Consider the following 15,150-nt stretch of genomic DNA (forward strand, 5'->3'; position numbering starts at 1 on the left):
ACGTCATACTTCGAATTTTTAAAATTTCAAAATACCAGAATATTTTGACCTTCACCGTTTTACTAATCGTTCCAATAACGTTATTAATCGTTTAAAACCGTCAATTCGGAAGGTTCGCTGCTAAAATTCCGAATCTGCTGAATTTGCATTTTGGTCCATTTTGGTCGAATGTCACAGTTGCTGTCCAGGATCGAACTGGAGACCTTCTGCGTGTATGGCAGACGTGATAACCGCTACACCACCGCATCTGAGCTTACTCAAGTAGCTTCTTTTTCTTGTTTTGTATGCAGACCTGGAATTTTTGCCATCAGTGCGTTTTTCGAAAATTACGGAAAATTTTCGAATGTCATATGAAAATTCGTCACGTGTCAGGCAATTTTTCTGGAGTTAGTTGAAATAAATTTTTCAACGAACAAAATCTTTGTACAGTCCTTATTCAACATTTTTATGATAATTGATTAGATGAAGCTATCATGGATCGAACTGGAGACTTTCTGCGTGTGAGGCAGACGTGATAACCGCTTCACTACAGCACCTGAGCTTTTTTAAGTAGCTTCTTTTTCTTGTTTTGCAGACCTGGAATTTTTGTCATCCATGCAATTGTCGAAAATTACGGAAAAAATTTCCCATGTCTTTTTGTATTTTCGTCACGTGTCAGGTAATTTTTCTGGAGTAGCTTCTTTTTCTTGATTTGCAGGCCTAGAATTTTTGTCATCAGTGCATTTGTCGTAAATTACGGAAAAATTTCCCATGTCTTATTGTATTTTCGTCACGTTCAAAGCATTTTTTCTGGAGTTAGTTGGAATATAATTTTCAACGAACAAAATCTTTGTACAGTCCTTATTCATCAATTTTATGATAATTGACTCAATGATGCTGTCCAGTACCGATTTGAAGACCTTCTGCGTGTCAGGCAGACGCGCTAACCGCTACACCACAGCACCTGAGCTTTTTCAAGTAGCTTCTTTTTCTTGTTTTGCAGACCTGGAATTTTTGTCATCAGTTCATATGTCAAAAGTTACGTAAAAATTTCGCATGACTTATTGTAATTTCATCACGTGTCAGGCAATTGTCTGGAGTTAGTTTTACCATATTTTCCAATGAGAAAATCTTTGTGCAATCCATATTTATCAATTCTATGAAACTGGACTTTCTGATGCTGTCCAGGATCGAACTGGAGACCTTCTGCGTGTAAGGCAGACGTGATAACCGCTACACCACTGCATCTGAGATTACTCAAGTAGCTTCTTTTTCTTGTTTTGCAGACCTGGAATTTTTGTCATCACTGCATTTTTTGAAAATTACGGAAAATTTTCGCATGCCTTAATGAAATTTCGTCACGTGTCAGGCAATTTTTCTGGAGTTAGTTGAAATAAATTTTGCAACGAACAAATTTTTTGTACAGTCCATATTCAACATTTTTATGACAGTTGATTTCCTGATGCTATCCAGGATCGAACTGGAGACCTTCTGCGTGTAAGGCAGACGTGCGAAGCGCTACACCACCGCATCTGAGCTTACTCAAGTAGCTTCTTTTTCTTGTTTTGTATGCAGACCTGGAATTTTTGCCATCAGTGCGTTTTTCGAAAATTACGGAAAATTTTCGCATGTCATATGAAAATTCGTCACGTGTCAGGCAATTTTTCTGGAGTTAGTTGAAATAAATTTTTCAACGAACAAAATCTTTGTACAGTCCTTATTCAACATTTTTATGACAATTGACTTCCTGATGCTATCCAGGATCGAACTGGAGACCTTCTGCGTATTAGGCAAACGTGAGAAGCGCTACACCACAGCACCTGAGCTTCTCAAGTAGCATTTTGTTCTTGTTTTGTATGCAGACCTGGAATTTTCGTCATCAGTGCATATTTCAAAAGTTACGAAAAAATTTCGCTTGTCTTATAGAAATTCCGTCAGGTGTCAGGCAATTCTTCTGGAGTTAGCTTTACCGTATTTTGCAATTAACAAACTCTTTGCGCATTTCCTATTTATCAATTCTATGAAACTGGACTTTCTGATGCTGTCCAGGATCGCACTGGAGACCTTCCGCGTGTATGGCAGACGTGATAACCGCTACACCACCGCATCTGAGCTTACTCAAGTAGCTTCTTTTTCTTGTTTTGTATGCAGACCTGGAATTTTTGCCATCAGTGCGTTTTTCGAAAATTACGGAAAATTTTCGCATGTCATATGAAAATTCGTCACGTGTCAGGCAATTTTTCTGGAGTTAGTTGAAATAAATTTTTCAACGAACAAAATCTTTGTACAGTCCTTATTCAACATTTTTATGACAATTGACTTCCTGAATCTATCCAGGATCGAACTGGAGACCTTCTGTGTGTAAGGCAAACGTGAGAAGCGCTACACCACAGCACCTGAGCTTCTCAAGTAGCATTTTGTTCTTGTTTTGCAGACCTGGAATTTTCGTCATCAGTGCATATTTCAAAAGTTACGAAAAAATTTCGCTTGTCTTATAGAAATTCCGTCAGGTGTCAGGCAATTCTTCTGGAGTTAGCTTTACCGTATTTTGCAATTAACAAACTCTTTGCGCATTTCCTATTTATCAATTCTATGAAACTGGAATTTCTGATGCTGTCCAGGATCGAACTGGAGACCTTCTGCGTGTATGGCAGACTTGATAACCGCTACACCACAGCACCTGAGCTTTCTGAAGTAGCTTCTTTTTCTTGTTTTGCAGACCTGGAATTTTTGTCATCAGTGCATTTTTCGGAAATAACGAAAAATTTTCGCAAGTCTTGATGAATGTTTGTCACCTGTCAGGCAGTTTTTCTGGAGTTAGTTGAAATATATTTTTCAACGAACAAAATCTTTGTACAGTCCTTATTCGTAATTTTTATGACGATTGACTTTCTGATGCTGTACCGGGTTGACTTGGAGACCTGCTGCATGTTAGGTAGACGTGATAACCGCTACATCACAGCATCTCAGCTTACTCAAGTAGCTTCTTTTTCTTGTTTTGCATGCAGACCTGGAATTTTTGTCATCAGTGTATTTTTCTAAAATTACGGAAAATTTTCGCATGTCTTAATTTATTTTTGTCACATGTTAGGCAATTTTTCCTGGAGTTAATTGAAATATATATTTTTCAACGAACAAATTCTTTGTACAGTCAGTATTCATCATTTTTATGGTAGTTGACTTTCTGATGCTGTCCAGGATCGAACTGGAGACCTTCTGCGTGTAAGTCAGACGTGATAACCGCTACAACACTGCAAGTAGCTTTCTCAAGTAGCTTCTTTTTCTTGTTTTGCAGACCTGGAATTTTTGTCATCAGTGCATAAGTCAAAAGTCACTGAAAAATTTCGCATGTCAGGCATTTTTTCTGGAGTCAGTTTCACCGTATTTTCCAATGAACAAAATTTTTTTGCAATCCATTTTTATCAATTCTATGAAACTGCACTTTCTGATGCTATCGAGGATCGAACTGGAGACCTTCTGCGTGTAAGTCAGACGTTATAACCGCTACACCACAGCACCTGAGCTTTCCCAAGTAGCTTCTTTTTCTTGTTTTGCAGACCTGGAATTTTTGTCATCAGTGCATATTTCAAAAGTTACGAAAAAATTTCGCTTGTCTTAGAGAAATTCCGTCAGGTGTCAGGCAATTCTTCTGGAGTTAGCTTTACCGTATTTTGCAATTAACAAACTCTTTGCGCATTTCCTATTTATCAATTCTATGCAACTGGAATTTCTGATGCTGTCCAGGATCGAACTGGAGACCTTCTGCGTGTATGGCAGACTTGATAACCGCTACACCACAGCACCTGAGCTTTCTGAAGTAGCTTCTTTTTCTTGTTTTGCAGACCTGGAATTTTTGTCATCAGTGCATTTTTCGGAAATAACGAAAAATTTTCGCAAGTCTTGATGAATGTTTGTCACCTGTCAGGCAGTTTTTCTGGAGTTAGTTGAAATATATTTTTCAACGAACAAAATCTTTGTACAGTCCTTATTCGTAATTTTTATGACGATTGACTTTCTGATGCTGTACCGGGTTGACTTGGAGACCTGCTGCATGTTAGGCAGACGTGATAACCGCTACATCACAGCATCTCAGCTTACTCAAGTAGCTTCTTTTTCTTGTTTTGCATGCAGACCTGGAATTTTTGTCATCAGTGTATTTTTCTAAAATTACGGAAAATTTTCGCATGTCTTAATTTATTTTTGTCACATGTTAGGCAATTTTTCCTGGAGTTAATTGAAATATATATTTTTCAACGAACAAATTCTTTGTACAGTCAGTATTCATCATTTTTATGGTAGTTGACTTTCTGATGCTGTCCAGGATCGAACTGGAGACCTTCTGCGTGTAAGTCAGACGTGATAACCGCTACACCACTGCAAGTAGCTTTCTCAAGTAGCTTCTTTTTCTTGTTTTGCAGACCTGGAATTTTTGTCATCAGTGCATAAGTCAAAAGTCACTGAAAAATTTCGCATGTCAGGCATTTTTTCTGGAGTCAGTTTCACCGTATTTTCCAATGAACAAAATTTTTGTGCAATCCATTTTTATCAATTCTATGAAACTGCACTTTCTGATGCTATCGAGGATCGAACTGGAGACCTTCTGCGTGTAAGTCAGACGTTATAACCGCTACACCACAGCACCTGAGCTTTCCCAAAGAGCTTCTTTTTCTTGTTTTGCAGACCTGGAATTTTTGTCATCAGTGCATATGTCAAAAATTACGGAAAAATTTTGCATGTCAGGCATTTTTTCTGGAGTCAGTTTCACCGTATTTTCCAATGAACAAAATTTTTGTGCAGTCCATATTTATAAATTCTATGAAACTGGACTTTCTGATGCTTTCCAGGATTGAACTGGAGTCCTTATGCGTGAAAGGCAGACGTGCCAGCCGCTACACCACAGCACCTGAGCTTTCAGAAATAGCTTCTTTTTCTTGTTTTGTAGACCTGGAATTTTTGTCATCAGCGGGTTAGTTGAAAACTGCGGTAAAACTTCGCATGTCTTAATGTATTTTCGTCACGTGTCAGGCAACTTTTTCGGAGTTAACTGAAAAATATTTTTCAACGAATAAAATCTTTGAACAGTCCTTATTCATCATTACTATGATAATTGACTTTCTGATGCTGTCCAGGATCGAACTGGAGACCTTCTGCGTGTAAGTCAGACGTGATAACCGCTACACCACTGCAACTAGATTTCTCAAAAAGCTTCTTTTTCTTGTTTTGCAGACCTGGAATTTTTGTCATCAGTGCATAAATCAAAAGTTACTGAAAAATTTCGCATGTCAGGCATTTTTTCTGGAGTCAGTTTCACCGTATTTTCCAATGAACAAAATTTTTGTGCAATCCATTTTTATCAATTCTATGAAACTGCACTTTCTGATGCTATCGAGGATCGAACTGGAGACCTTCTGCGTGTAAGTCAGACGTGATAACCGCTACACCACTGCAAGTAGCTTTCTCAAGTAGCTTCTTTTTCTTGTTTTGCAGACCTGGAATTTTTGTCATCAGTGCATAAGTCAAAAGTCACTGAAAAATTTCGCATGTCAGGCATTTTTTCTGGAGTCAGTTTCACCGTATTTTCCAATGAACAAAATTTTTGTGCAATCCATTTTTATCAATTCTATGAAACTGCACTTTCTGATGCTATCGAGGATCGAACTGGAGACCTTCTGCGTGTAAGTCAGACGTTATAACCGCTACACCACAGCACCTGAGCTTTCCCAAAGAGCTTCTCTTTCTTGTTTTGCAGACCTGGAATTTTTGTCATCAGTGCATATGTCAAAAATTACGGAAAAATTTTGCATGTCAGGCATTTTTTCTGGAGTCAGTTTCACCGTATTTTCCAATGAACAAAATTTTTGTGCAGTCCATATTTATAAATTCTATGAAACTGGACTTTCTGATGCTTTCCAGGATTGAACTGGAGTCCTTATGCGTGAAAGGCAGACGTGCCAGCCGCTACACCACAGCACCTGAGCTTTCAGAAATAGCTTCTTTTTCTTGTTTTGTAGACCTGGAATTTTTGTCATCAGCGGGTTAGTTGAAAACTGCGGTAAAACTTCGCATGTCTTAATGTATTTTCGTCACGTGTCAGGCAACTTTTTCGGAGTTAACTGAAAAATATTTTTCAACGAATAAAATCTTTGAACAGTCCTTATTCATCATTACTATGATAATTGACTTTCTGATGCTGTCCAGGATCGAACTGGAGACCTTCTGCGTGTAAGTCAGACGTGATAACCGCTACACCACTGCAACTAGATTTCTCAAAAAGCTTCTTTTTCTTGTTTTGCAGACCTGGAATTTTTGTCATCAGTGCATAAATCAAAAGTTACTGAAAAATTTCGCATGTCAGGCATTTTTTCTGGAGTCAGTTTCACCGTATTTTCCAATGAACAAAATTTTTGTGCAATCCATTTTTATCGATTCTATGAAACTGCACTTTCTGATGCTATCCAGGTTCGAACTGGAGACCTTCTGCGTGTAAGTCAGACGTTATAACCGCTACACCACAGCACCTGAGCTTTCCCAAGTAGCTTTTTTTTCTTGTTTTGCAGACCTGGAATTTTTGTCATCAGTGCATATGTCAAAAATTACGGAAAAATTTCGCATGTCAGGCTTTTTTCTGGAGTCAGTTTTACCGTATTTTCCAATGAACAAAATTTTTGTGCAGTCCATATTTATAAATTCTATGAAACTGGACTTTCTGATGCTTTCCAGGATTGAACTGGAGTCCTTATTCGTGAAAGGCAGACGTGCCAGCCGCTACACCACAGCATCTTAGCTTACTCAAGTAGCTTCTTTTTCTTGTTTTGTATGCAGACCTGGAATTTTTGCCATCAGTGCGTTTTTCGAAAATTACGGAAAATTTTCGCATGTCATATGAAAATTCGTCACGTGTCAGGCAATTTTTCTGGAGTTAGTTGAAGTATATTTTTCAACGAACAAAATCTTTGTACAGTCCTTATTCGTCATTTTTATGACGATTGACTTTCTGATGCTGTACCGGGTTGACTTGGAGACCTGCTGCATGTTAGGCAGACGTGATAACCGCAACATCACAGCATCTGAGCTTACTCAAGTAGCTTCTTTTTTTGTTTTGCATGCACTGGAATTTTTGTCATCAGTGTATTTTTCGAAAATTACCGAAAATTTTCGCATGTCTTAATTTATTTTCGTCACATGTTAAGGCAATTTTTCTGGAGTTAGTTGAAATAAATTTTTCAACGAACAAAATCTTTGTACAGTCCTTATTCAACATTTTTATGACAATTGACTTCCTGAATCTATCCAGGATCGAACTGGAGACCTTCTGTGTGTAAGGCAAACGTGAGAAGCGCTACACCACAGCACCTGAGCTTCTCAAGTAGCATTTTGTTCTTGTTTTGCAGACCTGGAATTTTCGTCATCAGTGCATATTTCAAAAGTTACGAAAAAATTTCGCTTGTCTTATAGAAATTCCGTCAGGTGTCAGGCAATTCTTCTGGAGTTAGCTTTACCGTATTTTGCAATTAACAAACTCTTTGCGCATTTCCTATTTATCAATTCTATGAAACTGGAATTTCTGATGCTGTCCAGGATCGAACTGGAGACCTTCTGCGTGTATGGCAGACTTGATAACCGCTACACCACAGCACCTGAGCTTTCTGAAGTAGCTTCTTTTTCTTGTTTTGCAGACCTGGAATTTTTGTCATCAGTGCATTTTTCGGAAATAACGAAAAATTTTCGCAAGTCTTGATGAATGTTTGTCACCTGTCAGGCAGTTTTTCTGGAGTTAGTTGAAATATATTTTTCAACGAACAAAATCTTTGTACAGTCCTTATTCGTAATTTTTATGACGATTGACTTTCTGATGCTGTACCGGGTTGACTTGGAGACCTGCTGCATGTTAGGTAGACGTGATAACCGCTACATCACAGCATCTCAGCTTACTCAAGTAGCTTCTTTTTCTTGTTTTGCATGCAGACCTGGAATTTTTGTCATCAGTGTATTTTTCTAAAATTACGGAAAATTTTCGCATGTCTTAATTTATTTTTGTCACATGTTAGGCAATTTTTCCTGGAGTTAATTGAAATATATATTTTTCAACGAACAAATTCTTTGTACAGTCAGTATTCATCATTTTTATGGTAGTTGACTTTCTGATGCTGTCCAGGATCGAACTGGAGACCTTCTGCGTGTAAGTCAGACGTGATAACCGCTACAACACTGCAAGTAGCTTTCTCAAGTAGCTTCTTTTTCTTGTTTTGCAGACCTGGAATTTTTGTCATCAGTGCATAAGTCAAAAGTCACTGAAAAATTTCGCATGTCAGGCATTTTTTCTGGAGTCAGTTTCACCGTATTTTCCAATGAACAAAATTTTTGTGCAATCCATTTTTATCAATTCTATGAAACTGCACTTTCTGATGCTATCGAGGATCGAACTGGAGACCTTCTGCGTGTAAGTCAGACGTTATAACCGCTACACCACAGCACCTGAGCTTTCCCAAGTAGCTTCTTTTTCTTGTTTTGCAGACCTGGAATTTTTGTCATCAGTGCATATTTCAAAAGTTACGAAAAAATTTCGCTTGTCTTAGAGAAATTCCGTCAGGTGTCAGGCAATTCTTCTGGAGTTAGCTTTACCGTATTTTGCAATTAACAAACTCTTTGCGCATTTCCTATTTATCAATTCTATGCAACTGGAATTTCTGATGCTGTCCAGGATCGAACTGGAGACCTTCTGCGTGTATGGCAGACTTGATAACCGCTACACCACAGCACCTGAGCTTTCTGAAGTAGCTTCTTTTTCTTGTTTTGCAGACCTGGAATTTTTGTCATCAGTGCATTTTTCGGAAATAACGAAAAATTTTCGCAAGTCTTGATGAATGTTTGTCACCTGTCAGGCAGTTTTTCTGGAGTTAGTTGAAATATATTTTTCAACGAACAAAATCTTTGTACAGTCCTTATTCGTAATTTTTATGACGATTGACTTTCTGATGCTGTACCGGGTTGACTTGGAGACCTGCTGCATGTTAGGCAGACGTGATAACCGCTACATCACAGCATCTCAGCTTACTCAAGTAGCTTCTTTTTCTTGTTTTGCATGCAGACCTGGAATTTTTGTCATCAGTGTATTTTTCTAAAATTACGGAAAATTTTCGCATGTCTTAATTTATTTTTGTCACATGTTAGGCAATTTTTCCTGGAGTTAATTGAAATATATATTTTTCAACGAACAAATTCTTTGTACAGTCAGTATTCATCATTTTTATGGTAGTTGACTTTCTGATGCTGTCCAGGATCGAACTGGAGACCTTCTGCGTGTAAGTCAGACGTGATAACCGCTACACCACTGCAAGTAGCTTTCTCAAGTAGCTTCTTTTTCTTGTTTTGCAGACCTGGAATTTTTGTCATCAGTGCATAAGTCAAAAGTCACTGAAAAATTTCGCATGTCAGGCATTTTTTCTGGAGTCAGTTTCACCGTATTTTCCAATGAACAAAATTTTTGTGCAATCCATTTTTATCAATTCTATGAAACTGCACTTTCTGATGCTATCGAGGATCGAACTGGAGACCTTCTGCGTGTAAGTCAGACGTTATAACCGCTACACCACAGCACCTGAGCTTTCCCAAAGAGCTTCTTTTTCTTGTTTTGCAGACCTGGAATTTTTGTCATCAGTGCATATGTCAAAAATTACGGAAAAATTTTGCATGTCAGGCATTTTTTCTGGAGTCAGTTTCACCGTATTTTCCAATGAACAAAATTTTTGTGCAGTCCATATTTATAAATTCTATGAAACTGGACTTTCTGATGCTTTCCAGGATTGAACTGGAGTCCTTATGCGTGAAAGGCAGACGTGCCAGCCGCTACACCACAGCACCTGAGCTTTCAGAAATAGCTTCTTTTTCTTGTTTTGTAGACCTGGAATTTTTGTCATCAGCGGGTTAGTTGAAAACTGCGGTAAAACTTCGCATGTCTTAATGTATTTTCGTCACGTGTCAGGCAACTTTTTCGGAGTTAACTGAAAAATATTTTTCAACGAATAAAATCTTTGAACAGTCCTTATTCATCATTACTATGATAATTGACTTTCTGATGCTGTCCAGGATCGAACTGGAGACCTTCTGCGTGTAAGTCAGACGTGATAACCGCTACACCACTGCAACTAGATTTCTCAAAAAGCTTCTTTTTCTTGTTTTGCAGACCTGGAATTTTTGTCATCAGTGCATAAATCAAAAGTTACTGAAAAATTTCGCATGTCAGGCATTTTTTCTGGAGTCAGTTTCACCGTATTTTCCAATGAACAAAATTTTTGTGCAATCCATTTTTATCAATTCTATGAAACTGCACTTTCTGATGCTATCGAGGATCGAACTGGAGACCTTCTGCGTGTAAGTCAGACGTGATAACCGCTACACCACTGCAAGTAGCTTTCTCAAGTAGCTTCTTTTTCTTGTTTTGCAGACCTGGAATTTTTGTCATCAGTGCATAAGTCAAAAGTCACTGAAAAATTTCGCATGTCAGGCATTTTTTCTGGAGTCAGTTTCACCGTATTTTCCAATGAACAAAATTTTTGTGCAATCCATTTTTATCAATTCTATGAAACTGCACTTTCTGATGCTATCGAGGATCGAACTGGAGACCTTCTGCGTGTAAGTCAGACGTTATAACCGCTACACCACAGCACCTGAGCTTTCCCAAAGAGCTTCTCTTTCTTGTTTTGCAGACCTGGAATTTTTGTCATCAGTGCATATGTCAAAAATTACGGAAAAATTTTGCATGTCAGGCATTTTTTCTGGAGTCAGTTTCACCGTATTTTCCAATGAACAAAATTTTTGTGCAGTCCATATTTATAAATTCTATGAAACTGGACTTTCTGATGCTTTCCAGGATTGAACTGGAGTCCTTATGCGTGAAAGGCAGACGTGCCAGCCGCTACACCACAGCACCTGAGCTTTCAGAAATAGCTTCTTTTTCTTGTTTTGTAGACCTGGAATTTTTGTCATCAGCGGGTTAGTTGAAAACTGCGGTAAAACTTCGCATGTCTTAATGTATTTTCGTCACGTGTCAGGCAACTTTTTCGGAGTTAACTGAAAAATATTTTTCAACGAATAAAATCTTTGAACAGTCCTTATTCATCATTACTATGATAATTGACTTTCTGATGCTGTCCAGGATCGAACTGGAGACCTTCTGCGTGTAAGTCAGACGTGATAACCGCTACACCACTGCAACTAGATTTCTCAAAAAGCTTCTTTTTCTTGTTTTGCAGACCTGGAATTTTTGTCATCAGTGCATAAATCAAAAGTTACTGAAAAATTTCGCATGTCAGGCATTTTTTCTGGAGTCAGTTTCACCGTATTTTCCAATGAACAAAATTTTTGTGCAATCCATTTTTATCGATTCTATGAAACTGCACTTTATGATGCTATCCAGGTTCGAACTGGAGACCTTCTGCGTGTAAGTCAGACGTTATAACCGCTACACCACAGCACCTGAGCTTTCCCAAGTAGCTTTTTTTTCTTGTTTTGCAGACCTGGAATTTTTGTCATCAGTGCATATGTCAAAAATTACGGAAAAATTTCGCATGTCAGGCTTTTTTCTGGAGTCAGTTTTACCGTATTTTCCAATGAACAAAATTTTTGTGCAGTCCATATTTATAAATTCTATGAAACTGGACTTTCTGATGCTTTCCAGGATTGAACTGGAGTCCTTATTCGTGAAAGGCAGACGTGCCAGCCGCTACACCACAGCATCTTAGCTTACTCAAGTAGCTTCTTTTTCTTGTTTTGTATGCAGACCTGGAATTTTTGCCATCAGTGCGTTTTTCGAAAATTACGGAAAATTTTCGCATGTCATATGAAAATTCGTCACGTGTCAGGCAATTTTTCTGGAGTTAGTTGAAGTATATTTTTCAACGAACAAAATCTTTGTACAGTCCTTATTCGTCATTTTTATGACGATTGACTTTCTGATGCTGTACCGGGTTGACTTGGAGACCTGCTGCATGTTAGGCAGACGTGATAACCGCAACATCACAGCATCTGAGCTTACTCAAGTAGCTTCTTTTTTTGTTTTGCATGCACTGGAATTTTTGTCATCAGTGTATTTTTCGAAAATTACCGAAAATTTTCGCATGTCTTAATTTATTTTCGTCACATGTTAAGGCAATTTTTCCTGGAGTTAATTGAAATATATTTTTCAACGAACAAACTCTTTGTACCGTCATTATTCATCATTTTTATGGTAGTTGACTGTCTGATGCTGTCCAGGATCGAACTGGAGACCTTCTGCGTGTAAGGCAAACGTGAGAAGCGCTACACCACAGCACCTGAGCTTCTCAAGTAGCATTTTGTTCTTGTTTTGCAGACCTGGAATTTTCGTCATCAGTGCATATTTCAAAAGTTACGAAAAAATTTCGCTTGTCTTATAGAAATTCCGTCAGGTGTCAGGCAATTCTTCTGGAGTTAGCTTTACCGTATTGTGCACTTAACAAACTTTTTGTGCAATTCCTATTTATCAATTCTATGGAACTGGACTTTCTGATGCTGTCCAGGATCGAACTGGAGACCTTCTGCGTGTATGGCAGACTTGATAACCGCTACACCACAGCACCTGAGCTTTCTGAAGTAGCTTCTTTTTCTTGTTTTGCAGACCTGGAATTTTTGTCATCAGTGCATTTTTCGGAAATAACGAAAAACTTTCGCAAGTCTTGATGAATGTTTGTCACGTGTCAGGCAGTGTTTCTGGAGTTAGTTGAAATATATTTTTCAACGAACAAAATCTTTGTACAGTCCTTATTCGTCATTTTTATGACGATTGACTTTCTGATGCTGTACCGGGTTGACTTGGAGACCTGCTGCATGTTAGGCAGACGTGATAACCGCAACATCACAGCATCTGAGCTTACTCAAGTAGCTTCTTTTTTTGTTTTGCATGCACTGGAATTTTTGTCATCAGTGTATTTTTCGAAAATTACCGAAAATTTTCGCATGTCTTAATTTATTTTCGTCACATGTTAAGGCAATTTTTCCTGGATTTAATTGAAATATATTTTTCAACGAACAAACTCTTTGTACCGTCATTATTCATCATTTTTATGGTAGTTGACTGTCTGATGCTGTCCAGGATCGAACTGGAGACCTTCTGCGTGTAAGTCAGACGTGATAACCGCTACACCACTGCAAGTAGCTCTCTCCAGTAGCTTCTTTTTCTTGTTTTGTATGCAGACCTGGAATTTTTGCCATCAGTGCGTTTTTCGAAAATTACGGAAAATTTTCGCATGTCATAATGAAATTTCGTCACATGTCAGGCAATTTTTCTGGAGTTAGTTGAAATAAATTTTTCAACGAACAAAATCTTTGTACAGTCCTTATTCAACGTTTTTTATGACAGTTGACTTTCTGATGCTATCGAGGATCGAACTGGAGACCTTCTGCGTGTAAGGCAAACGTGAGAAGCGCTACACCACAGCACCTGAGCTTCTCAAGTAGCATTTTGTTCTTGTTTTGCAGACCTGGAATTTTCGTCATCAGTGCATATTTCGAAAGTTACGAAAAAATTTCGCTTGTCTTATAGAAATTCCGTCAGGTGTCAGGCAATTCTTCTGGAGTTAGCTTTATCGTTTTGTGCACTTAACAAACTTTTTGTGCAATTCCTATTTATCAATTCTATGAAACTGGACTTTCTGACGCTGTCCAGGATCGAACTGGAGACCTTCTGCGTGTATGGCAGACTTGATAACCGCTACACCACAGCACCTGAGCTTTCTGAAGTAGCTTCTTTTTCTTGTTTTGCAGACCTGGAATTTTTGTCATCAGTGCATTTTTCGGAAATAACGAAAAACTTTCGCAAGTCTTGATGAATGTTTGTCACGTGTCAGGCAGTTTTTCTGGAGTTAGTTGAAATATATTTTTCAACGAACAAAATCTTTGTACAGTCCTTATTCGTCATTTTTATGACGATTGACTTTCTGATGCTGTACCGGGTTGACTTGGAGACCTGCTGCATGTTAGGCAGACGTGATAACCGCTACATCACAGCATCTGAGCTTACTCAGGTAGCTTCTTTTTTTTGTTTTGCATGCACTGGAATTTTTGTCATCAGTGTATTTTTCGAAAATTACCGAAAGTTTTCGCATGTCTTAATTTATTTTCGTCACATGTTAAGGCAATTTTTCCTGGAGTTAATTGAAATATATTTTTCAACGAACAAACTCTTTGTACAGTCATTATTCATCATTTTTATGGTAGTTGACTGTCTGATGCTGTCCAGGATCGAACTGGAGACCTTCTGCGTGTAAGTCAGACGTGATAACCGCTACACCACTGCAAGTAGCTTTCTCCAGTAGCTTCTTTTTCTTGTTTTGCAGACCTGGAATTTTTGTCATCAGTGCATAAGTCAAAAGTCACTGAAAAATTTCGCATGTCAGGCATTTTTTCTGGAGTCAGTTTCACCGTATTTTCCAATGAACAAAATTTTTGTGCAATCCATTGTTCTCAATTCTATGAAACTGCACTTTCTGATGCTATCCAGGATCGAACTGGAGACCTTCTGCATGTAAGTCAGACGTTATAACCGCTACACCACATCACCTGAGCTTTCCCAAGAAGCTTCTTTTCCTTGTTTTGCAGACCTGGAATTTTTGTCATCAGTGCATATGTCAAAAATTACGGAAAAATTTCGCATGTCAGGCATTTTTTCTGGAGTCAGTTTCACCGTATTTTCCAATGAACAAAATTTTCGTGCAGTCCATATTTATAAATTCTATGAAACTGGACTTTCTGATGATTTCCAGGATTGAACTGGAGTCCTTATGCGTGAAAGGCACACGTGGTAGCCGCTACACCACAGCACCTGAGCTTTCAGAAATAGCTTCTTTTTCTTGTTTTGTAGACCTGGAATTTTTGGCATCAGTGCGGTTGTCGAAAACTGCGGTAAAACTGCGCATGTCTTAATGTATTTTCGTCACGTGTCAGGCAATTTTTCGGAGTTAATTGAAAAATATTTTTCAACGAACAAAATCTTTGAACAGTCCTTATTCATCATTATTATGATAATTGACTTAATGATGCTGTCCAGGATCGATTTGGAGACCTTCTGCGTGTAAGGCAGACGTGATAACCGCTACACCACAGCACCTGAGCTTTTTCAAGTAGCTTCTTTTTCTTGTTTCGCAGACCTGGAATTAG

At 38.3% G+C, this 15,150-nt stretch overlaps 1 protein-coding gene and 2 non-coding genes across 3 annotated transcripts in view; 1 reads left to right on the forward strand and 2 right to left on the reverse strand.

Moving 5' to 3' along the window:
* The window catches only part of LOC134848630 (uncharacterized), a 244,181-nt gene that overhangs the window by 32,055 nt on the left and 196,976 nt on the right, over positions 1 to 15,150 (forward strand). The window lies entirely within an intron of this gene.
* Trnav-uac (transfer RNA valine (anticodon UAC)) lies at positions 1,155 to 1,227 on the reverse strand. The gene has a single exon. It is a non-coding gene; the product is annotated as a tRNA-Val (tRNA).
* Trnav-uac (transfer RNA valine (anticodon UAC)) lies at positions 15,028 to 15,100 on the reverse strand. The gene has a single exon. It is a non-coding gene; the product is annotated as a tRNA-Val (tRNA).

Source organism: Symsagittifera roscoffensis, chromosome 6 (assembly GCF_963678635.1).
Source record: "Symsagittifera roscoffensis chromosome 6, txSymRosc1.1, whole genome shotgun sequence".
Classification (NCBI taxonomy): domain Eukaryota; kingdom Metazoa; phylum Xenacoelomorpha; order Acoela; family Convolutidae; genus Symsagittifera; species Symsagittifera roscoffensis.